Source organism: Callorhinchus milii, unplaced genomic scaffold (assembly GCF_018977255.1).
Source record: "Callorhinchus milii isolate IMCB2004 unplaced genomic scaffold, IMCB_Cmil_1.0 Scaffold6, whole genome shotgun sequence".
NCBI classification, from domain to species: domain Eukaryota; kingdom Metazoa; phylum Chordata; class Chondrichthyes; order Chimaeriformes; family Callorhinchidae; genus Callorhinchus; species Callorhinchus milii.
In genome coordinates this window covers 5,527,672-5,553,289 of record NW_024704747.1, presented here as the reverse complement: position 1 = coordinate 5,553,289, position 25,618 = coordinate 5,527,672, and the positions used below count along the sequence as shown (strand labels likewise).

The window sequence follows — 25,618 nt, the reverse complement described above, 5'->3', positions numbered from 1 at the left end:
ATTACAGAACAGTGCTTCCTATACGTATCCTCAACATATTCCTAGTCTACGCAATATCGCAAGAATTTCTGGGGACTGTACTCATTGAACGAGTGAAGGAGGAGGAGGAGGAGGAGGAGGCAGGCAGAACACAACTCTTGCAGAGCGCACAGCTCGGGAAAAGGACAAAGAAAATCCGAATCTCTCCCGAGGCGAAATCTCTGCGTGCCAACTGCACAGGAACCCCACCAACACTGAATGCGATCTGTGCAGAAACACAAGGTGCACATGGCAGTCATGTGGGTGGTTGATGTATCACATGAAAGTTTGGTGCTTGGAATGTGACTCACAGTCAGTAACAGTAACAGTAGAGGCATCTCTGCCATTATTAATTTGCTGCAACAACTGAGCCAGGTTGCTCATTGGCCTTTAGGGCAGGATTCACTTCATTATTATTCCTGTTGTTCCACACACACACCCCTAACCCACTCCCTACTTTGTGTAAGAAAAGTAAGATAAAATACCCAAGTGCAGGGAAATAACAGGAAATGCTGGAAGTATGCAGCAGGTCTGAAAGAAAATGACAAGTTAACATTTACAATGTTAAATACAAACAAAGCCATGCAATTTACAGTAAAATCCTATGAAGTGCTTTGAGATGTCCTCCTGGATGCGAAAGGTGTTAGATATCAAATACAAGGATTACTGTTATTAAAGATCTTGTTTTTCCTAGCTTCTCGAAAACACCTTTGTGGATCACACATAAAAGCCTCGTATTTTTACACGTGATGCGAAGAATGTAACATTTTATATCCAACTGTACCAGTGATAATTCTGACATTGAATGTTGCATTTTTCACCTCAGTGTATGATTCTGTTGAGTTTCTTTCCACACGCAGGATTCAGAACAAAATGTAAAGTTTAGAAATGAGGAACCATAAGTCCATGGCACAACTCTGAGCCAGTCATATTTTTCTGAAGATGTCAGAGCACTTTGATTCTCTTTTTGGTCTCGTGGAGCGAATTAATCTAGTTTGAGTCCATCTGGATTTCTGTGTGAACCAGATCTTTCTTGGACGCAACTGGGTATCAAAGGCTTTGTACTCGCATTCAATAGCTGAAAGCATTCCTTAAAGGGACATTATCATCCTCTGACATGAAAGTGTTACAAGACAAAGTAGCAGAGGAAATGCCTGCACTGCATCAAATGGAAACTCTTTGGCATCAGCATGTTCCAGTTCTGTGCCTTCGTGGCAAATTACTTCATAATCAGAGATAAGAGTAAATAAAAGTTTTTTTTAAAAAAAAGAAAGGGTGTTCCTCCAACGGCTCAATTGGTAAGGTGGTGTCAGTGTGCAGCTAATCTACACAGACCAAGAACGTTCCAGGTTGATCCCTGCTCCGTGACTCCATCAACCCCACCCTCGCCCAGCTCCACTGGCTCCCCACACCCCAGATGATAGAGTTCAAAATCCTCATCCTCGCCTTCAAGGTCCTCCATTACCTTGCTCTTCCTACCTCTGTGACCTGCTGACCCCATATCCACCTGTCCACACCCTCCCCTCAGCAGGCTGTGGCGTCCCCCGCCATGTCCCCCCACCCAGCCCACCCCACCATTGGCGGTCAGGCCTTCAGTCATTCTGCCCCACCCTTTGGAACTCCATCCCACATTCCCTTTGTTTCGTTCCCTCCCTCGCCTCCTTCAAGGCACGTCTCAAGACCCTCCTCTTTGACTGTGCTTTCGGCCACCTTCCTACCCTCTCTGCTTTCCACCCTCTCTCTGATCCCAACCCCCAGCTCGGGTCCAAATCCCTGACTGTCCAGTGTTTTGGGACATCCTCCCGACGTGAACGGCGCTGCTCAAATGTAATTTTGTATTGCATTGCCCTGTGTTAGTTGATCTAGTGAAGGCAGAAAAAGGAAAATTGCTTTTGGCCTGAATACCCTTGGGGTTAGAGAGGAGCTATAGCTCACCATTGATCCCAGTCCCAATTACTATCCAGTGACTTCTGCTAGAGCGTGTATCATAACTGACTGCAGGATTGGGCTTGACGATGATCATGCTTTTTCCCACGGACAAACAGTTGGTGGATTCTCATGCGCTTCATTCTTCATGGCTTACCCAATTGGGCAAGGTACCAAAGGATAGTGGTTGCCTGTAAAACCATACCTCAGTAGGAGAGTTTTTTTTTAGGAAAATGGAGGTGGGGTGGGTTGGGGCTGGTGAAGGGAAGGCAGGGGAAGAATAATTAGAAAGTTGGATAGAAGTCGGAAAATTAGATATATATGTGATGTGATCATTAACATTGTGTATCGTATTATCAAATTGTGTATCAGCAGTACACTGTTCACACTGAAACAGGAGAATGGTGCTCCAAACTATATGATATGGACAATACCTTTGACAAAAAAATAAATAGCAAGCATGCAGTATGTAAAGTAATTCCTCTGCCTTTACTTGAACACCCAGATAAGCCTCTGTGTGATTTAATTTGGCATTAAGCACGATTACCAGCCATACACTGAAGGTGGGTTGTTCACACCTTCTCATTGCCGTCTGCATTGAGCCTTCATAATTTTCCTATGTGAGAAGAAAGGTACGTCTAAATTGGTTGTGCTTGACATCAAACGACAAGAGCAGGCACAAAAACCAGTGAGATTGTTCACACCTTACTTCTCATCCAGCACTCGCTTGCTCTGCCTACCACTGTATTGTTTATCACTACAACCCACCTAATTATATGCAACATTCAGAATAATTAACTCTGCAGCATTTCTTCTTCAAAGTGCAAAACATCTACGATGAAGGCAAAAGCCATTTTGAATTAAGAGATCCAAGGATTGTTGCATTAATTGCCTCCTAATGGATGACGGCACCAGTCAATGAAAATGTGAGATGTTGGATGGCAATAGCTATCACGGTGTTAACATCCCTCCCTCCCTCCCTCCCTGAATTCGAGCAAGTCTTCATCCTTTGTTGTCATAGGTTTCTCTTCATTGTAATAGTGTCCAATGCTTTTGTAGGGACCCTTAGGCTTTATGTGTTCTCTTCACTGGGACATTGAGCTTGTGTTCAGGTACACAATAGTGAGCAGTGTTATCACCAATGTGTCTGTTCCAGGTGGAGTGGACACAGTTCAAATCTCATGGCTTTGATGCACTCTCACACAGGACCTTTTTCCCATCCAGTTCTGGATGCACGGAATTCTCAGTTTGGTTTGGATACTCTTAAGTATGATGGGTGATAGGTTTCCGCGTGTGTCAGACACCCAGCTGGCCAAAAGAAAATCTCCTCCAAAGAAGCAGTCAGAGGAGACAGGACCAATGTCAAGCTTCAACCCATTATTATGTAATTTTCTACAGAGAAGCATTTCAGAAGAGCTTGAATATCACACTCCTATATTGCAGTGACTGTCATGGAAAGTTTGATTTCTTTGTCATTTCTCTTGCATTAGGACACACCATGTGTCAAAGGATTGTTTTTAGTATAAGTTTCAGTATTCCAGGATCTGAAGGGTTTTTAACGCTCTAGAAACTGACGATAGGAAAGTACTTCATCAGAGCAGGAAAAGGGAGGAGTTGTTGGAACTGTAGCAAAGGCTTACAATAGGTATTCATGAAGCGATAGTAAAAGGCACCACAATGTGTAACCATCAATGGAACCTTTGGCTTGGAACTATGTATTTGTACCGGGGATAAGAGTAACTATAGTGATGATGATGATGATTCCAGTGATCAAACACATTCCAAGGTTATGTTGCAGAGTTGCTCATATTTTCTTCTGGGGGGATGGCTGAAGATTGTGAGCTGTGCTGTGTTAATTAGTATTGCTGGTAACTTACTGTATCACCTCATTGGTAAAAATCAAGCCCTCCCTGGCCTTGCTTCTTCCTACCTCTGTGACCTGCTAATGCTATAATCAACCTGTCCGCTCCCTCTGTTCAGCAGGCCTGCTCTATGTCCCCCACCCAGCCCGCCCCACCATCAGCGGTCGAGCCTTCAGCTTCTCTACCCCACCCTTTGGAATCCCACAATCCCTTCACCTTTCTTTCTCCCTTGCCTCCTTCAATGCATGTCTCAAGACCCACCTCTTCACCCGGATCTTTGGTCACCATCCTACCCCTACCCTCCCTGCCCTCCTGATCTCAACACCAGCTCGGGTCCAAATCATTGACTGTCCAGCACTTGGGACATCCTCCCATTGTGAAAGATGCTATACAAATGTAATTTGTTGTTGTTGTGGTTATCGCGGACAGACAATAACTAAAGACAATCCATAACTAGCAAATGGTCATGGTGTGACTCCCTCCCACCCCAATGACCTTCGTTCAATGATTGGGCCCAAAATTGGGCAGCTCCTCCACAGATTTGCTGCCACGCAGATTGGACCACTGTTTATAGCATCAGCTTAACTCCGCTTTCTTTGGGTTGGGTTAAGTTGGCATCTTAACTGATGGTCCACTGCGATCCAGGCCGGGAAGTATATTGGCTACACGGCATGACCTCAGGACCAGCCTTTATGATGGAGTCGGGGTGGGGTGGGGATTGTGCACACCAGTAGCCAGGTCTTCAGTTATTTCGAAGCCTTATTGGTTGCATTTATCATCAATGTGATGATTCTTACCAGTGATAATTAGCACATCACAGGTGACAATTTTTATCCCTAAGAATTCAATGTTCTGCTGTTACAGGCAATTCATTATTATGCTCTAACATTATCATGTCCTAAAGCGAGATAAGTTAGAGTGTAATGAACAGGACAGGAGGGTTGTCCTTAACATTTTTACAATACATAGGTGGCCCATTAGGTTGAAATTAATGTTCTCCCTTAATGGTTATTAGATCTTCCTTCAAATTGCTTTAAAAAATTGGTCACTTCAATCCACGGCTGTCTGTAGGACATTGCTGTGTAAAATTGGCTGCCGCGTTTCGTCCACAAAATATACAGTCAATTCACTTTACAATATATTCTGTGAAGTGCTTTGAGACGTTTCGAAGACGTCAAATGCAAGGATTATTATTATTTATTTTCTTGGTTCTATACACTTATCAGAAAATCATAGAGATTGCAGATACATTTATAGATTGTTAAATAATATTTCTGCTTTTGAACTATAGGAAACAGCAACAGTATTAAACATGCCAATCATATACAGTGTAGCAACAGATATAACTAAATTGCTACCTACGGGATCGCTCTCAGCAAACCCCCTATTCCACTTACTCTTCCTTCTCTCTCCCTCAACAAACATCATATGAGCCCCATTCTATGAGTGGTGACTGATTGAGGTGTTTAAAATGATAAAGGGGTTTGACAGGACAGCCACAGAGAAACTATCCACAATATTTGCAGTGGTCATAAACTTAAAATTAGAGCTAATACATTTAGGAGTGAAATCAGCAAGCATTTTGTCACGTAAAAGGCAGTGAAAATCTGGAACTTTCTCCCCCAAAAGGCGGTGGAAGCTGGATCCATTAAAAGAATGGTGGAATAGGCTCGAGGGGCTGAATGGCCTCCTCCTGTTCCTATGTTCCAGCCATGGTTGTGTTATCGTATGGTTTCTTGCTATACAGAAAACATTATGTGGATATGAGAAAAAAGAGAGATCAAAGCATTTTCAAAATTCTGGTAGATTCTGTTCTGTTGAGATCCTGTAGTATGAGTGATTAAGAGAGCATAAGGCATGCGGGTTAATCGATCATGAAGGGGATCAAAGCTGAGTTCTGATCTTGATCCACTCCTGAACTTTCAAGGATCGATCACTGATCAGCAATGAGACGGTGGGCATCCTGGCTGATTTGTTCTTCTCAGCCTGTGAGTGTTGAAATCCATCAGTGGCACGTTGTTACTAACATCACCAGGGATGAGTTCAGTTAACACAAACACAAGCCATGGAATGAATCATAAGGAATAAGAGTAGGCCATTCAGACCCTCGAGCCTGTTCCGCTATGCTATTAGATCATGCCTTATCTGTACCAGAACGCGTAGCCTTCGCTGCTTGCCTCAGTTCCCCATTGAATGTGGGGCCCTTAGAGCCCCATATTAAGCCACAAGGGGAGTGAACTGTTTAGTTTAACAATTCACCTTTGTGCTCAGTTCTCCAGAACGAAAATAACTTCTAGTAAACAACTTCAATGTCAGTATATGCAAATTGGATTTCACCCAGTGGTAACCAGGATATGTTGTGCTGCAGGGCACCGGATGGATCACTGTTGGTGTCGGCTCTGACTTTGGAATTAAAAGTGGTGATAGAACTATACCTCCATGGTCTTTAACTGTATTGGCCATTGGAAGCTATGCGATACTGGCTGTCAATGTGGGAGGTATGTTGGTCAGGTGTGGGCTGTTAGGCTCCCTGTTACTGCCCAGCACTTACTTCCACTGCTTTGAGGAGTGAGATCTCAACATTTCCACCACTATCCTAAACTCTACATGTGTGGCATAAACACTGGATGTTTATTGTGCCAAGAGTTGGCGGATGAAATGTCAAGTAATATAGTTTTACACTGTATGAAGTGGTATAAAGTCGTTACAGTTTGCCGTGTAGGGTTATGCAAGGTCAGTTCAGCATTTTTTTTAGCCATCAAGTACAGAGCTTAATCCTGAACCACTATAATTGAAAACATCAGTTTACAACATTTACTAGTATGCTATAAAAATGTGCTACAGTATTCCCTTGTGCAATTTTAAGTTGTTGCACCTCTACGCTTCGATTACATATATCATACTCATGCTCACTGAAGCTATTGGGAAATGTGGGACAGGTTCTCTGACATTCTGTAGTAATTAAAGCTTTTTTTATAAACTTCTTTGAGTGTTTCAGACATTTGTGTGTAAAGTTCTAAGTGCTTTGGGACATCTCCTGACATAAAAGGCTCGAAAACAATGTAAATTTTTGCATTGTAAGGTTAGAAAAGAAGTGATGTGTTGCAAGTTGGAAAAAAAAGGGCATTTTGAAAATCAGCAGGTAAAAAGCTTCAGGAAGTCTGCGGTGATCAATTCTGACCAGTGTTGGTGAGAGCTTCTGCGAGTGGGAGTCTTTGCAGAAATAGTCAACAACAAGAAGAAATTACATTTGTGTAGGAGGACGTCCCAAAGCACTGGAAATAACTGGAAATAGCTGGCTGTGTGCATTTTGCCTTTCATTTTTGGAGGAGACCTTTCCTCTGGTTCCATTTTCCTCTCCAGACTTGCTGGCTGGAACACGGCTAGTATTGCGGGTCACGGACATAACCACAGGCGGGTGATTCGCAGAAGAGCTCCTTGAAGCGTAAACTCAGACAGAGAGTTCCCGACGGACTGTTGCCTCTGTGTTTCCAAATACCTTATTGCGCAAACAGTATGACACATTATTAAACTACACCACCCACCTTCCCTTTTTGGATCATGACATTGTGTAATAACAGATACGTGTGTTCATTGTTGGTCAACAGCTTTAGCCTGTTGTCATTCAGAGAAGTAACATGCTGCCATTATCACAAAATGTCCTGAACTGTGATACTGGGTTACCTTTCACCTAAAAGAAAAACATCCAGCAAAGGCAGAACTAGGTGGGTTAGGTTTTATTTCTGTTCTACTTTGCTTGGTGAACTGATGTGGTAGTCAATGTAAGGGAGTGAAGTGCAGCCTGGAGTATAATTATCTGTTTGACTCCGACAGCAACCATCATTTAAACTTCAGAATCACACTGCAACCCTTTCAAGAATATTTCCAAGCAAAAGGACAAAAAAAAATTCCACTTTAAAATGACTTCACTCAACTCCAGGAATGAGAGTTGCTAGTAATTTGAAAACTAGCTAATAAACAATGTGTACTTCCTAAAGCGTTTTAAAGCTCGTGGCTTGGCAGTTCCAGAAGGTTATTTATTCATAAGATCGGCAGCGTCTACACAAAGAATGCCTTCCACCTCATCTCGAGCACTCTGTATACCCCTACATTTGGAGATAATGATAATAATAATCCTTGCATTTGATATAGCGCCATATCACGTCTTCAAGACGATGAAGGCATTACAGAGGAGAGTCACAAGGCTGATTCCCAGTCTTTGAGGAAATGAAATACGAGCAAAGCTTAGACAAATTGGCGCTTTTGTGGCCTTGAAAAGAGCACCTCTCACTGAGGACCTTATAGAGCTATATATAATTTTAAATAGGATTGAGAAAGCAAACCCAAAACAATCCTTTCAGATATGGCAGGGCAGCAGAACAAGAAGGTGCAGATTCAGGGTAGAAAAGGGCAGTTTCTGGACAGACAATAGGAAGTATTTCTTTGCTCGGAGAGTAATCAACAACTGGAATAGATTCCCAAGTATGATCATTGAGGCCAAGACACTGGACTGTTAAGAAAGGGCTTGCTACTGTGATGGGAGGAATGGGAGAATGGGCATTCTGGAAGGATGATATCAAATGGACTGAAAAGTCTTGTTCATCCAAAACCCAATCCTGTGGTGAACACTGAATTCTGAGTAATGCCTCGATTGCCTGATGGGTCAAACTAAGGCATCAAATGCCAGCTCATAAACAGCCAATGGTCCAACAAAAGCTGATATAATAATAATAATCCTTGCATTTGATATTGCGCTTTTCACATCTTCCAGACGACTCAAAGCGCTTCACAGAATATACTGTAAAGTGTATTGACTGTATATTTGTGGGCAAAACGTGGAAGCCAATTGCGCACAGCAGTGTTCCACAAACAGTCGTGGACTGAGTGATCAATTTTATTATTTTTTGTTTCTTGAGGGATTATTATCAGGCGTGTGGAGTAAGAAAACTTGCCCAAGGTTTCGCCCAGCCGGGAATAGAATCCAGGTCTCTCACATGCAAGGCGAGTGCTCTAACCACTGAGCTACAGGACTCCTTTGGGATATGTTCAACATATGCAGAAGGAGTGCTGGTCGGATAACTAACTACACACGCACACATTATGAGTTGTATTATCGTTTTTTTGCATGTATTTTTTTTTGGGTGGGGGGTGGGGGGTGGGGTGTTATAGGCAATTGGAACTGTTGCCCATCCCGTCCTTTTAATACCATTACCAGCAGCTATGGTAAGCAGTCAGTCATGATTGATACCCTAACTCACACAATTCCTGTGCTTACAGAGAGCCTTCAGAGAGCACACAATACAACAACAACAACTTGCATTTATATAGCACTCTTCACGCAGGGCAATGTTCTTGGAGCACTTAACAGTGGCAGAGTCTGACGCTGATCTGGGGTGAGGGAGGAGGTGACTGTAAAAACGGTCGAAAAGGAAGGTTTTCAGTCATGCTCCAAAACAAAGAACAGAGGATGGGTGGGTGGGGATGCGAGTGAGAGTTCCAAAGCTTAGGGACGCAGCGGCTGAAAGGGCGGCTGCCAATGGTGGAGCGGAGGGGCCGAGGGATAAAGCAGGAGGCCAGAGCCGGCATAAGGCACTTCACAACTAACCAACATAAAGTACATCATAACATAACTAACCAATATAATGGACACCCAAAGACTTTCTCACAAGCACTTAGAACAATGGGAACACAGTGAGACACAGAGTTGACAAGTGTTGATTTCTTTGCAATTAAAATGAAATCTAGTTGACACAAAGGTTTTGCCCTCAAAAATATATAGTCAATTCACTTTAAAGTATACTGTGTGAAGCGCTTTGAGACGTATCCAAGACTTGATAAGGTGCAATATCAAATCCAAGGATTATTATTATTTGATTAGCTAGCATTCCACCCCATTTAAATATGGTCCATTCTTTTTTCGCTGTCTTTGAGATGTCAAACAATTTTTTTTCACCAAACCTTTGAATACTGAGCACTCTGCAATTTCCCAGCATCTGTGGAAATAACATAATAGGAGAAAATCTATTGACTTCTTTCTGCATCAAACGTTATTTGTTGCGCGGTTTAGTATCTTATCATCATTTGTTCATAAATACAAATAGCTTTTTTTATTGACAAAATTTTAACAACTATCCCTCTGATATTTTTATTGCAAATGTTTTTCAGTTACAACCCTTTGGGCTGGTAAAAAAATTCTGCAAAGGAGATCCACTTAAAGCATCTCACTAACTGAATCTAACTAACTGAGAATCCCAAATATGAGGATGTTACAATTGGCTCACAGGGTCACCCCTCTCAAGCATCGCATGTAAGGGTCAAACATTCATACCTAATGTTCACGCTGTACTGCATACAGGATAGAGTGCACACAATATGGTCTGGTGAGGAGCCTTTCTGAGGGGCTTGCAACCACGATGACTGGTTGGGATGTCCTCCTTACGTGAAAGGCACTATACAAATATAATTTATGGTAATTTGTTGTTGTTGTTCTTGTAAGAGTCAGTCCTGCGGTCTGAAATTCCATCCAGTCTTAGGCTGCAAGACTATTTTGTCTTCAGATGTTTCACCTGTAGCTCAGTGGTTAGAGCACTCGCTTTGCAAGTGAGAGACCTGAGTTCAATTCCAGGCAGAGGGCGAAACCTTGGGCAAGTTTCCTTATTCCACACACCTAATAATAATCCCTCCAAAACAAAACAATAATAAATTGGTCATTTTCAATCTACGACTGTTTGTGGGACATTGCTGTGTGCAATTGGCTGCTGCGTTCGCCCACAAATATACAGTCAATTTACTTTACAGTGTGTTCTGTGAAGCGCTTTGGGACGTCCTCCCGACGTGAAAAGCGCTATACCAAATGCAAGGATTATTATTATTATTTTATTATTCACCCACTCAATATACAATCAATTCACATTACAGTATATTCTGTGAAGCCCTTTGAGATGTCTTGAAGACATGATAAGGTGCTATATCAAATGCAAGTATTATTATTATAGTGCAGGACTGTAAGAATCTTAAATTCTGTCCTGGTTTGGAAGCTTTTTTCTGTGTATTTATTGAACGTCTTCCAAATTAGGAGTGGATTTAAGAATTTCACATCGTTCTGTGTGATTTCTCTGGGTTCGACCTCAGCAAGCACCCGATCCTGACTGACCTGGTCATTTTCCAACATAAAATGTCCCTGTGGACAAAATCACATTCTTTGCTGTCACATGTACTAATCCTGTTGACCAGTCGTAAAATAAGATGTCACACAATTTGTTACGAAACACTGGAGTGCAAAATGCAATTTTGCATAACAGATTGTGAGTGATAATTTTTACATTGAATATATTTTAAGCCATTTTTCACCACCATTGAATATATATATATAACCATAGAAATTTACAGAACAGAAGAAGACTATTTGGCCATTATATTTGAGACAACCTCCTGATGTGAAAGGCACTATATCAAATGCAAGGATTGTTATTTTGTACGTCTATGTTACCAATCCAATGCTCTCTTCATCCTTCAAGCCCGTGTGAGGGTTTGAAGGTATTCTGGAGCTATTTTGAACTTTCCTGGAGTAGATTATCACTGTCATATCACTGGACAGGAAGTAACGCCCCCACTACCCAGAGAATACATTGGTTGCAAGACCTTGAGGGATTTGTAAAAGTACTTTGTTCTTCCAGTCGTGATGTGCCTTTGATCCCCAAATGCCGTGCATGTTGTTATTATCGTGCTAGCTGTTTGGCAGCCCAGTCACAGGGGTGCCCACTTTCCTTTAACTCTTTCCTTTAAAGAACCAAAGCTGGATAACTATAAAAGAATCTGCCCGTATCTGCCCTTGCATTTATTGACTGCCAAAAATGTACTGTTAAAGGGATCGCTGCCTTCAAAACATATTGAACTATTTCTCCTTGTTGAAAACAGCGAATCTTCTCCGAATGTAAATTATTTAGGAGCCAATGTTACTTTTGAAAGTTAGTTCTAAATTCATTGTCAAAAAAAACTTATTTTTTTTTGCATTGAATTTTGCATTGCATTGAATTTGGAATAGACTTTATAAGTAATATAATAATATAAAATATATAATAAGTAAATTGAAGTGTTCATTTAAATAATAATATTCCTTGCATTTGGTACTGTGCCTTTCACATTGGGAGGATGGCCCAAAGTGCTTCGCAGGATTTTACTGTAAAGTGGAGTGACTCTGTATTTGCAGTCAAATGTGGTAGCCCAATTGTGCACAGCAATGTCCCACAAACAGCCATGAATTAAATGGCCAATTTTATTTTGGGGGAATTGTTGGTCAGGAAACCAGGAGAAATTCCCTTCTCTTTTTGAGTAGTGCCATGGGTTCCTTAACATCCAACTGAATAGGCCTGTAGACCTCAGTTTAACGAATCATCCGAAGAACGACACCTTTGATAAAACAACGCACCACTAGCACTGCATTGGACTGTCATCTTAGACAATATGAGCTCAAGTCCTGAAGTAGGGCTAATTTGTTTTCTAATTAAATTAGAATACAGGCAATCTATATATTTTAGGAGTTTAACATTTACTTTTCTTTCCCCAGTTACCCCCCACCAAATTTTTGTTCAATTATTATCTAAGCCCCAAACAATGATTTAGTTTCTACACCCACTTTTCTACACGTGGACAAACATATGACCCACTTAGGGGCTTTAACTCATTTTTTTTAAACCAGTCTGAGGCACTTTCTCCTTCTGTGTTTTCCACTCTCCTGCAAGGTAGGCATTCCACCTACAAAACATGGTCATTACATGTTGAGATGTTTGCCCGACGTGAAAGGCACAATATCAAATGTAAGCTGCATTATCTAGTCTCTGCCAACAACTTTTACAATAACCTCATTCAGAACTCTGCAGCCCGTGTCCTCTCCCGCACTTGGCTCCGCGACCCTATCACCCCCATCCTTGCCTAACTCCACTGGCTTCCCATCACACACAGGATACAGTTCAAGATCTTGGTTATCACTTTCAAAGCCCTCCACGGTCTGGCTCCCCCCTACCTCTCTGACCTCCTAACCCCCTACCACCCTGTCTGCTCCATCCGCTCAGTGGGCTCCGGCTTGCTTCACCTCCCCTGCCTTGCTCGCCCCACTATCGGCAGGCGGGCCTTCTGCCACTTTGCCCCCACCATCTGGAACTGCAGTCCCTCCGTCTCACCCCCTCCCTTGCCACCTTCAAGACCCACCTCAAGACCCTCCTCTTCGACCGTGCTTTCGATCTCCCTGCTTCCCCCTCTGCCCTTCACCCTCCCCCACTCTGACCCTCAGCTCAGGTCCGTAACTCTCTCTGTCCAGCACCTTTGGATGTTCTCCCGACGTGAAAGAAGCTATACAAGTGTAATTTTGTAGTTGTTGTTGTTGTAGCCTTGCTGAAATTTGGAATTAACCGTGTGAACATGCAGACCTATCAGTATCACGGTCTTTGGACTTCACAATGCCTTCTGCCAGCTTTTCCTCCATGTCCCAACAATGTCTTCTTTCCTTTGGATTACATGTCATGTACTTATCCCTGATTGAGACGCAGGCAGGCTCTCAAGACCATGCTGATGCCAATCTTAGAACTGTGTTAAAAGTTGTTCATTTGCAGCCTTGGATTTCCGTTCGAGCAGTGTGTAACTCTATGCCCTCCAGTTAGCAGCATTTTGGGGGCACATTTGGATCCATGCGTCCTTCATGTTACCAGGCATTAAAGGGTGCCGTGTAAACACATGAAAACCTGAAAGATGCTGGCAAATATTCTTTCTTGTCAAATCAGGGTCCAAATCAAGCAATAAACCAACAAACAGGTCATTGCAAAGATAAAACTTAAATCTCGTCTCTTCTAAAAGAATAGGTTAGTCTTAAATAGCACATCTGTCACATCTTAACATCTGTTATTGTTACTCGGCTATTGCTGTGAGGAATTGGCTGCCACGTTTCGCCCATAAAACATCCAGTCAATTCACTTTACAGTATATTCTGTGAAGCACTTTGAGACGTCTCGAAGCCGTGATAAGGCGCTATATCAAATGCAAGGATTATTATTTTCCAAATCAAGCTCCATTTCTGCAAATATATTTTAAATGTTGTGTGTAGTACTATTTTTAAGAAAAAAAACAGCGTTCATCCTGCATTGATATCCACTACAAAGTGAAATGGACGCATCGTGAAAATTTTTTTTTAGAGAGTCCATTTTTCAAGATAGAATCTTTGTTCCTTGTAACTGAAGCCTAGGTCTACAAGGTCTGCTTTTCTGCCTCAGATCTAAGCAATGCACATTCAACGTGTAACAAAAGCTCAATTATGAAAAGTTTCTTTACATGTACAGCAACAAACCCGGGAGCGAGCAGGGCCCTCCCTATTCTCTGTTCTCATATAAAGCATTCCTTGAGTTTTTAGATTAAATCCCACTCTGGCGGAGTGACTCACTCCGTATGACATTCCAGAAAGAGAATAATTATGCCATTGCTGAAAATTGATGTAATGGGTGTTTTTCATGATACTTTAATAGACTTGAATGGTGTTTTGGCAGACAATTGAAATAGCAGCAGATATCTAATTGCATTACTGTCTACGACCCAGGGGCATTCTGGAGGAGGGAAGTGTTGTAGAGTACATATGTTCATTCAACTTTGGTGGTTGGGAAAGGGGAGTTGGGGGGGTGGGGGGGACAAGTAAGGTCATTTAAATTCCACCAGTTAGTTCACCTACTTTTCTCAGTCTCTCCCAACTGAGCTTGCTGTGTTTGTTCCTTAAAGGGGCAATGCCTTATGAAACAAATGTTATCCTTTGTTGGCAAATGGGCGACGCAGTGATTTAAGCTTCATCAAAGAAAGTCACTGCAACACTCATTGTGCACTGAATGTAGGGTGAAAATGTCACAGCCTCTTCACCCTACCCATATGAGCTAAACATTTGCCAAAAGAACCACATCATGATGCATTAAAAATCTTAAAAGAGAAACAAAATTGCTATTTTTAGTGATCAGAAGACATTATTCCCCTTTATATTCTGCACTTGTCTTTATAACTAATGTTTCTTCACACTGGCGAACAGGCCTTTATCACAAACCTTAACATTTCCATTGATGTCCTCCTTCTCGCTTGTAATTTCAGCCTTGAGCAGTATTTCACTTAGAGTACCCCTTCCCCTTCCTTCACACGACCGATATTGGGTGAAAAATGTGAAATTTCATAATAGATTTGATGTGTGATGATTGTCTATTGTGACATCCCAGTTTTCCACTCCAGTCTACATCACTGATAATAATTATCGCATGGAACAATAATAATAATCCTTCCAATTGACGTACTGCCTTTCACGTCGAGAGGACATCTCAAAGCACTACTGTGAAGTGTAGTGACCCTGTATTTTGAGGGTAAATAATAATAATAATAATAATCCTTGCATTTGATATAGCGCTATTCACGGCTTCTGGATGTCTCAAAGCGCTTCACAAAATACCCTGTAAAGTGAATTGACTGTATATTTGTGAGCGAATCGCGGCAGCCAATTGCGCACAGCAGTGTCCCTCAAACAGTTGTGGATTGAAAATGACCAATTTATTATTGTTTTGGAGGGATTATTATCAGGTGTGTGGAGTAAGGAAACTTGCCCAAGGTTTCGCCCTGCCTGGAATTGAACCCAGGTGTCTCACTTGCAAGGCGAGTGCTCTGACCACTGAGCTACAGGACTGATGGTGATAACACACAACACTTTCTCCTCTCCCACCCCCATATTCTGATGCAAAATGTAAAGAGAGCTTTAAATCCTATTTGCGTCACAGTCCTGCTTCCCCCACTCCCCCTCCCTATACGCTCCACGCACACGTTCTTTGCGAAAACACCTAGTAGACAGTATTCCCTTTCTCTACGTTCTCCTGCTTGACTGCATTCGCAACCTAAAACCTTTACCTTCCATAAAGGTTGCCAAATTTCCTGCCCGTTAACTAGAAATCTGACCACATATATTAAAAAAAATTCGCATCAAACTGAGGCTTTGATTTCTTCCCATTTCTTCCTTCCTCATTCCTTAAGATATTGTTTTTGGGTGCCATCCTCCCCCTTCCCCCATCCCCCCCCTGCGGTCCCACACACCCATTACATTGTGCCTTTTGTTCTGCCCTTTGATATTTTCTTTCCTTTCTCTTCCAGCTCTCCTCTCTGGCCCGTCTACTTAACACTATTCAACTCTCCTCTTCATTTTAATCTCCCTTCTACCTTTTTGACACAGTGTCCGTCTCCATCTATTGCTGGCAGTTTAAACGCGCTGACCTTGGCAGAACTGTGAGAAACCTGTAGGTGATCAAACCTGACACTCACATGTTTCCACACTTCACAGCTCCAGCACTCACTTTATATCCTAAGGTAAATAATTCCCTCTGTCTTGGCCTGGCACAGCGATTAAGCTTTACACTTGGCTGAGCCCAAGGTGGGCTTGTTCAGAGCCAGATTGTTTCAGTTAACATGACCAATGAACCGACTGTTCTACCTGAATGTCTTGGACAATAGCCAGGAGAATTTCCAGACGTTTCACTCAGAGACTCAGCCTATAAAGCTGTCAGTGAAGTTGTATTCTGTTTCACCTTTAGCATGGCTCTAACAATCTGTTAATTTATAAGGGAAATAAACATCAGAGCTAATGGGTTAAGGATTTGTTTTCAAATCTGAAAGGATAAAAACAGCTTGCGGTATGGGGTGAGGTGGGAGGAGGGGGGGGAAGGGCGCTGTTGGGGGTGCTATTGGTAGCGGGGGGGAAAGGAGACAAAAAAAATTAAATAACAATCTTGGATGCAATAGAAACAAGATTTTTTTTAAAAAACTGTGATTAATTTATCATAATCCATAGTTAATTACTATAAGAAAAATTGATAACCGTTTGCAGCCAGCTAGACTTTAAAGCATCTTCTGATTCCCAGATCAAAGGATTAAAAGCATTTCTGGATTTTCCTGAATGAAAAGTGATTAGATTATGAAGAGCTCTTAACCCTCCGGGCACTGACGCTGCAGATAAACTCCACAACAAAGGAAACACAGCAAGATTTACAGTATTCAGTCAGTTCCAAGAGTTCTATTTGCTACAGGTCTGTAATTCTTCCTTATAATCTTCAACAGATGAAAAACATGCAGCCACAGTTTAGGCTGACGCTCCAGTACTGTGCTGAGCAAGCGAATGAGCGTTACATTGTCGGAGGTCCCATCATTCATTTGTTTAAAGACGCTGAACTGAGAATCGCTTGTTCAGGTGGGCTGTTAAAGATCCCGTGACATTGATAAGTGAAGGGAGTTTCTCCAGGTCTCCTGGCCAACAATTCCCTCGTTAAAATTGGCCATTCACCTCATGACTGACTGTTTGTGGTACATTCTTGTACATAAAGTTGCTTGACGTGATATGGAGTAATATCAAATGCAAGGATTATCATTACTATGAAAACAACAGTAAGACAAGAGACTTCATGTGGATTCTGTGATCAATTGCAGAAGTCTTCAAAGGCTTAACTAATATGACCAGGTAAACAATTAACACTTTTCTGTCCTTGATGTGTACCCATATGTAAAAGTACTTGCATTTGGCAAGGTGGTTTATCATGTCGAAACGTCTCAAAGCACTTCACAGAACGAGTTACTTTGAAGTAACTGTGAAGTAAGATTGTGGCAGCTAATCTCCGCCAGGAATGTGCCACAAGCAGCAATCAGATGACCAATGTGAGATCAATCAATCTGGATCAAATTCAGATTGATCAGGACCCCAGAGAAACTCCCTAGTCTTCTTCAAGATAGCACCTTTGGATTTTAACGTCCATTTGAAAGGAGCCATGAAGTGAATGACCAATTTTATTTTGAGGACTGTTGACCAGACCTCCATTCCCTTTTCAGATAGCACCATGAGATCTTTAACATCCATCTGGACCTACACTTAATCTTAAAGAGGCAGCAAAGACCCTGTTTGGTAGTTTCAAATATCAATAGCCATAGAAAATCTCCCTCCCTCTTAAATATAGAAATTTCCTTTGAACTCTCGTGTGGATAAAATTCATCAAAGCACATCTTTTGATACTGAGTATCCCAAATCTGTCTTGGATTGTAAAATAAAATAATTTAGGTTCTTTCCAGCAGGTGTGAATTCCCAAACTCTCGTACCCTCAAATTCCCTCTTTTTCTTTAAACCTTTTCTCCTTCCCTACTTTTCTTCATTCTTTCCACCCTCTTATCCTTCATTCATATCACCCTTTTTTCCTCTCTTCCTTTTCCCTCCAACCATTTCTCCCTTCCTTGCCAACCTTTCCTCACCCCAGATAACCAGACTGAGATTGGCAAGTCATGTGAGCCTGAAACTCAAACAGCTCTCTCCCAGATGCTTCAGAAGTGTGGGCATTGTTGCTGCTGGTACATCCTTCTCAGTTGAATGTAAATTACAATACAAAATTACATTTATATTGCGCCTTCACGTCAGGAGGATGTCCCAAAATCACAAACATGGAGCACAATAAATAATAGGTTCATCCTTCGAGGAAGAGAACACTTGGTACGTTCCAAGTGTCAATGGCACTATGTATTACGATGTATTCCTCGTTGGCTGTGACAACTTTCAGCCAATGAGCTTTTCAGCCTTCACGTGAGGTGGGACAAAGCTTGTCTGGAGAGTAAAGCGTTATAGTAAAAGGGTTAAAATGACAGCTAAACAACTGGCTGGTTAGGGCTTGGTTAAGCTCATGGAAAGCCAATCTCTGGTGAGCTCAAGCCTACGATAAACACACGCCTTCTCATTCATTATGGTCTAAATAATTGTTGCGCCAAAATAATTGTTGTGCCAGTAGGTTTGTTCTAATGTATTTTTTTTTAAAATGAGCTACTCATCAGAGTCTTATACAGCAGGTCAGGGACCACTTAAAGATACTCGGCATCACTTTAGCATTATAGTAAGTGCCCGGGTTCATTTGTTTTGTTTGCAAAGATGTTTTCATTCCTCTGTCCTCTAATTAGCGGACATAAATATCCTGCTATTTTACCGGGGAGACAAAAGGGATGACTCTTTTTTCCAGTCACTCCTAAAGACAGCATCAGTCAATTAAAGCACGATTTGATGAAGGGGAGGGGGGAAAAATAGGGCAGGTTTGGCTATGCTTCCAATCCAGCAGCTAGTCATTTTGTTTCAGTCAGGGCCCCTTCAGGAATCTTTATCCACCAGCCCATTAACAAGTATTACATTAACAAGGGCAGTTTATTATGATGGAAGTGAATCACTCATCTACATAATTAAAGGGCTGCGTTTTCTTTAGCTGTCAAGCTATAACTGCTTCTTTTTTTTTCCCAAATTGCCGCTTCTCCCTACCATATTTGACAAAAAAGAGTTCCGAGAGTGAATGGAGGGGCAGGATTGCTGATGTTTTCAATCCAATAGCACACAAAGCGTTACAGAGAGGGTACTTAGACTCTTTATGTTTTCCGGTTCACACATCGCCTTTACTGATGTTAGAAAAAGGCTCATTAGGTTCACAAAGAGCAGCTGCATACATATCTCCATGTGAACCAGCAATGTGGCAGGGCAATGGGAGAGCTGCCAACACTCCTTACCTTGTCCTGGCAAGGGAGATGTCGTCTGCAAATCTCTAGTGGCATGAGACTACTAATAAGGTGAGCTGTTTCTACCACTGATGGTTGTCAGGGGATGCAATACCTGCACAGCATTGTTACCAATTACCCATTACTCTAATAGTTAACAAGCTGGATCAGGGCCAGGCCAACAATAAGGCCTCTATGAAGCTGCCATGTTTTCAAGCACTGTAGGTAGGCAGAGCTTCAAGAGCGCAGGAAATATGTGCAGAGAACACGCACAGGGTCCAAAATTGTGGCATTACCAAAGCAATCCGTTCAGTAATTGTCGCTGGCGATAATATAAGAACAGAATGTGTTTAGAAATACTGCAATTTTTATCCCCATGGTGGCTGCATGCTCACACCTTACCCAAATGCTGACTTGCAATGTATTTATTTCAGTAGCGTTTTACACTCTTAACTCTTCCCAGACCACAAAATCATCTCAATTCAGTTGAGGGAGTGAGTGAGGGAAGGAGGGAGGTTAGACCACTCGCCTCGCAAACGAAAGGACCTGGGTTTGATTACTGACAGGGCGAAACCTTAGGCAAGTTTCCTTACTCCACACGCCTCTGTTTACCTAGCAGTAAATAGGACCTGGTTGTTAGTCAATTTGTGGATCGCTTTTCTGGGGGTAATAATCCCTTCAAAAAAAAAGAAGAATTTGGTCATTTAATCCATAACTGTTTGTGGGACACTGCTGTGCGCAATTGGCTGCCGCATTTCACTCACAAAATATACAGTCAATTTACTTTACAGTATATTGACTTATATTCTGTGAAGCAATTTGAGATGTCTCGAAGACTTGATAAGATGCTATATCAAATGCAAGGATAATTATTATTATATGATTATAGTACCCATTGTTTCTCCATTGTGTAAAGGGAAGGCTATTAAAAGTATTTCAACAACAACAAATTACAGTTCAGGTGCATGATACCCTCTCATGTTTCCACTATAAGCAACATAATTTTGCATTCTTCTTAAAGCTTGATACCGGTCAAGTTTTTTACCTGCCAAATATCATACCATCAAATCCTGGATCTACTTGTACTAACCAATATGTACTGTAGTAATGAGCCTTTCTAAAACATTCATTGATAAAAAGGTATGGAGGTTCTGCGTTGCCAACCTAAACTTACCTCTTTCTTAAAACATGTATTTATCGCACGATGATGTTGCCACTGAGTAAGCAGCCAGACCGTTAAGATCAAAGGTGGCAGCAGATGGATCGAGACCACCGTGATTGCTCTGGTAAACGGTAAAGAAGCTGCTCCAAACCTCCATGGAGTCTTAAGGTCAGAAGAAACGCTTATACTCCCAGTTACCTCAATCTGTTTTGTCACTTCTCATCCAAGCAGCTGATTGACTGAGTAATGACCTTCCCCTGACTGATCCTCAGAACAGCAGAGGCAACACGTCTGAGGAAGGCCTAGACTTGTGCTTGTCCACTCACCTAAGCCTTTCTCATTATGGCCAATCAAGGTTGGATTCATTCTTAGGGAAAGCCAAGTCTCCGTTTCCCATTACAAGGTGTTAAGAAGTAAACACTATCAATTGTGACTTCCATACACTAAAGCCATTGTAGTGAAAGATTCAATACCATTCCTAGTGCAATCTGGCAGTAGATGACTTGACTTCCCAACAACCTTAAGATCACAGACATTACCCCACTAAAGACTATTTGGTCCATAGAGCCAAAACTGGTGCCAGTTTATTCACTGGAGTTAACGCCTCTAATCCCAATTCCCTGCTCTTTCCCCATTACCATTTCATATTCTTCATCTTCAGAAATGTCAATAAGAATAACACTAATAACCCTTATGTATAATTCCGTGCCTTTCACGTTGGTAGGATGTGTCAAAACACTTCACAAGATATAATGTAAAGTGGAATAAATGCCCAATTGTATTTTATTTTTGCGGAATTGTTGGCCAGGACACAGGGAGAACCTCCCTTCTCTTTTCGATTAGTGCCACGGGATCTTTGACACCCACCTAAGCAGGCAGACTGGATCTCGGTTTAATATTTTTTATCTGAAGGACAGCACATTTGACAATGCAGCACACCCCCAGCACACTGAGTACCAGCAAAGACAGCACAGATCAACTGAGATGCTGACGTTAGCGGGTTCACAGTGATAAAGGTGAAAGGTAAGAAAAGAGCTACAAGTCACAGACTGAGATAAATGCTGCCTAGAGCATGGTTATCTATAAATGAACAGTTGTCTCAGAACTATGTTTTATCCCAAAATAAATGCATGGTTTCTTTCACCCAAAATAACTTATTTTTGTTTTGCTTTTTTCAGACACTGTGAGGCAAATCCTTTGTGGCCACCATATAATAGTCCTGGATTTGAAGCATGTGCCTGATGCTATCTTGCAGATTTAAAAAGAACATTAAATATCAAAATATATAATCTGACGGGCAGGAAGTGGAGAGAAACGACCAAAGAAAGAGCATGGAGGGGGCGGTGGGTGGGGGAATCATCAAATGGTACTTGCTGTCAACTGTTTGACGAGCTGGTTAATAAATAAATATTCTACAGGTCCTTTTGCTACTGAATTGTCTAGACTTTCTGTGCATAAAGACCAAAGGTTAACAAAGTATATATACAGAGATGGTTAATTCTTCCATTGAATTATTAAAGCTCCGACAATGAGAATGTTATCTACGGAATGCAACTCGGTATATTAAAGTTCTAGATTGATATTTGGGCATTTATGCTCAATTGCCTTTTTGTAGTTGGGGTTAGGAAGGTAGGGAGGGATTTGATGAGAGTTTTCTTTTCGTCAAAGTTGTAGCTTTTTTTTTGCTCCTATTGGGAATTAAACCAAATTTGCTAGTATCCAAAGTGGTATAATCTGGTTGTGAAAACTCTTGCCAGTTGGTGAGCAGGAGAAGGGTCGAGGCAGTAGGATTAAACAATTGTATGATGTGTGCTTAGAAATATATATCGCTTTCAAAGCCCTCTACAGCCTTGGTGCTCCCTAACTTTATGACCTTCTAAATCCATATAGACCTGCCCGTTCCCTCCACTTAGCACGCTCCAGGCTGCTCCTTGTCGCTCACCATCGGTGGTCAGACCTTCAACCTCTCAGCCCCCATTGTTTGGAACTGCATCGAACAGTCCCTTCACCTCGCTCCCTATGTTGCCTCCTTTAAGGCCCATCTCAAGACCGTCCTCTTCGACCACACCTTTGGTTACTATTCTCCCTGGCCTCCACCCCTCCTGATTCCAACCCCCAGCTCGGGTCCAAATCCTGACTGTCCTGCATCTTGGGACATCGTCCTGACGTGAAAGGCTTTATACAAATGTGTTGTTGCTTTTGTTATAGATCCAGAGTTATTAGTACAGGAGGCCCCTTTCTCCAACTGCACAGGATCAAGTTGAACAATATTTCCATTCTTTACTCTCCTGAGAATGCTCCATCTGATTGACATGGAGGATTGTACGTACATGTGAACTGTGAATTGAAATGGTCTTTAAAGCTGGACAGTTCACATTCAAATGAGAAGTTAGAGCATTGATGTCAATGACCTTCTCTAGACAACGAGATGCTCAAACCCCACGAACAGATCACCAAGAAACCGATGCATAGGCTTGGTATTCTATGGACTACCAGTTAACCACTGTAGGTTAGATGCATACCCACTACCCCATACCCATTGTGAGACCACCAAGAAAGGACATTTTCCAACCACTAAACCACCAAAGATTACATATATATATATATATACTTAACCCTACCGTCAGACTATCAGGGATCAAACACATAATTAACCTCACCACTAGACCACCGATGACCATACACCCATAATTACACCCCCCCCACTGTACTGCCAGGGATCAAACATGTATTTACAAAATACAGTAGACACGAACAATGGATTGTTCGATACAACCTCCAGAACTGAGCCATGATGACATATTTGTGACGATTGCTTTTCCTCAATGAAGGGCGTCTAGCTGGGGTTACGGGTCCACAGGGGTGTTCAGTATCTAGCCTTGTTGGCTGTTCTTCACTTGTGAGCAGTGAGATTTTCAACTGTGGAGAGTGTCACTGCTAAGTCTGATTCTGTTCGCACCTCATATTCACACTTCAGAAAATAGTTAAACCCAAAAAGTTAAAGCTGCATTCAACAATTTTGTCAATTCTGCAGGCTTTGAAATGCTACGTTACTCGAGTAAATCTCGACCCAGGTGGATTTTTATCCTCATTGGATTCCTACTGTTTTTGTTTACCTCGAGTGCTTCTGTAAAGTCTACAAGTATTCATTCTGTCTGGATTGGTGTTATTGACCTTCGCTAAGGACTGATAAACAAAAATGGCCATTCGATTTATTAATGACTTTCGTTATATGAGGCTTACAAAATAATTAAAAGGTATGACCAAAATGAATGGCTAAAATGAAAAGCGACCCATGTCCTAACTAGAGGACTGAAATGAGACTGAAACTGACAAAACACTAGAGATCCTTAAGAAACAATGGAGAGAACTGATTGTTTCATGCTTTTTGCCTCGGACTGCCTTCATGGCTCGCCCTCTCTCAAGCTAAAGGGTTGCAGTGCTGCTTGTGATCTCATTATATCAGTGTTTCAGCAGTTGATTGTATCACCTTGTTTGAGTAAGCCTCAAATAGTCCTGTAGCTCAGTGGTTAGAGCACTCGCCTCGCAAGCGAGAGACCTGGGTTCGATTCCCGACAGGACAAAACGCTGGGCCAGTTTCCTTACTCCACACTTCTCTGTTTACCTAACAGTAAGTAGGAACCCGGTTGTTAGTCGATCAGTGGATCGCTTTTCTGGGGATAATATTTCCTTCAAAAAACTTAAAATAAATCCATGGCTGCTGTGTTCACTCAATCCATGTCTGCTGTGTTTCGCCCACAAAATATAGTCAATTCACTTTACAGTATATTTTGTGAATCTCTTTGAGACGTCTCGAAGACGCTCTATCAAATGCAAGCATGATTATTATTATTAACTTTCGAAATATTGTCCAAAAGCTATGTGTTTACTGCTCTCTGCAGCATCACATTTGATAACGCTGCTAATTACTGGTTATGGTCAAAACCTATAAGCCTCCTATTTTGTCTGTGCATATATCTTACCCACAGGCTATAGTGTGAGTATAAAATAATACCAAAAAATTCCTCTTCCATCAGTGAGTTCGACTTTACTGTACTTGTAAAATGTAAAGTCTGGCTGGGTTACTTTGCTACAGGAAGTCCCTTGACACTATTCTTGTTTTAAGAGCGTTTTTCTGCCAAACAACTCCTGATGCATTGTCCTGTTCAATTCATTTTGTAGATACTGACCCCATTGGTAGCAATGAATGTTGTTGAGGCTATTTCTACTAAACTGTTAGCCTGAGGGGTTTCAGCAGTGATTGACAGCAGTCCATGATGACTGAGATGTCTACTTTTGTTTTTCGGGTAGCTTTTACTTTTACATCAGTTAGGGAATCAGGATTATCGGAATGTATTGTGTGAATTTGGCAAACCATGTGTGAAGCTGTCTTGCATGTTAGACCTATGTGAACACATTCTATGACATATTTTGTGGGTGAAACGCGCCAGCCAATTGCACACCAACCAGGGATGGATCAACATTTACCTGTGGAATCATGCAATGCAGTACAGTTCCTGGTAACATAAGCACTCCAGGCACTCACCATTTGCATTCTGCTTGGGTTGTCAACTGGAATTCATTCCTCAGGGGGAAAGGGAAACTTTTCAGAAGAGTCAACAGGCAAGGCATGCATTATACAGCCAGCATTCATTATAAAGCTCTATGTTATATTGCTGTCTGTCTTATATGACTACTGGACCTTAGTGTCTGACTTTTTGTATAACATTTTATAATGTTATGGGATGTTCGGTGTAAAGCAGAACGCAGAAAATGCATTCCTTCTGAGGACTACATTCTAGTAAGAGTGCAGTGCACTTAAATAGGAAGGCTTAACTCATTGGCTTTTGAAAAGATCCCTTCCTCAAGTACATTAAATATTTATCGATATTAATTGTGTAGATAGTTGTAATGGAAGTACTTGCCTTCATTTTATACTGTAATCTAATTTAGATTAAGTACAGTGTAATGCCTCTCTCCTCATCCCATTTTAAGACGAAAGATTCCACCCAGTCTTAGGCTATAATTTAGTTAGGATTGCTCAGAATTGTAGAAGGTTCTTGACTTTATTCTTTATTTGTATTTGGTT

General features: G+C 41.7%; 1 long non-coding RNA gene across 2 annotated transcripts; it reads left to right on the top strand.

The window, feature by feature from the left end:
- Positions 1-20,584: 20,584 nt before the first annotated feature.
- Positions 20,585-21,964, top strand: LOC103180469. 2 transcript variants are annotated; one of them, XR_488110.1, is made up of 2 exons: positions 20,585-20,697; positions 21,708-21,964. It is a non-coding gene; the product is annotated as an uncharacterized LOC103180469 (long non-coding RNA). The 2 variants fall into 2 exon arrangements; XR_488111.1 differs by lacking the exon at positions 20,585-20,697 and adding an exon at positions 21,373-21,552.
- Positions 21,965-25,618: the final 3,654 nt, after the last annotated feature.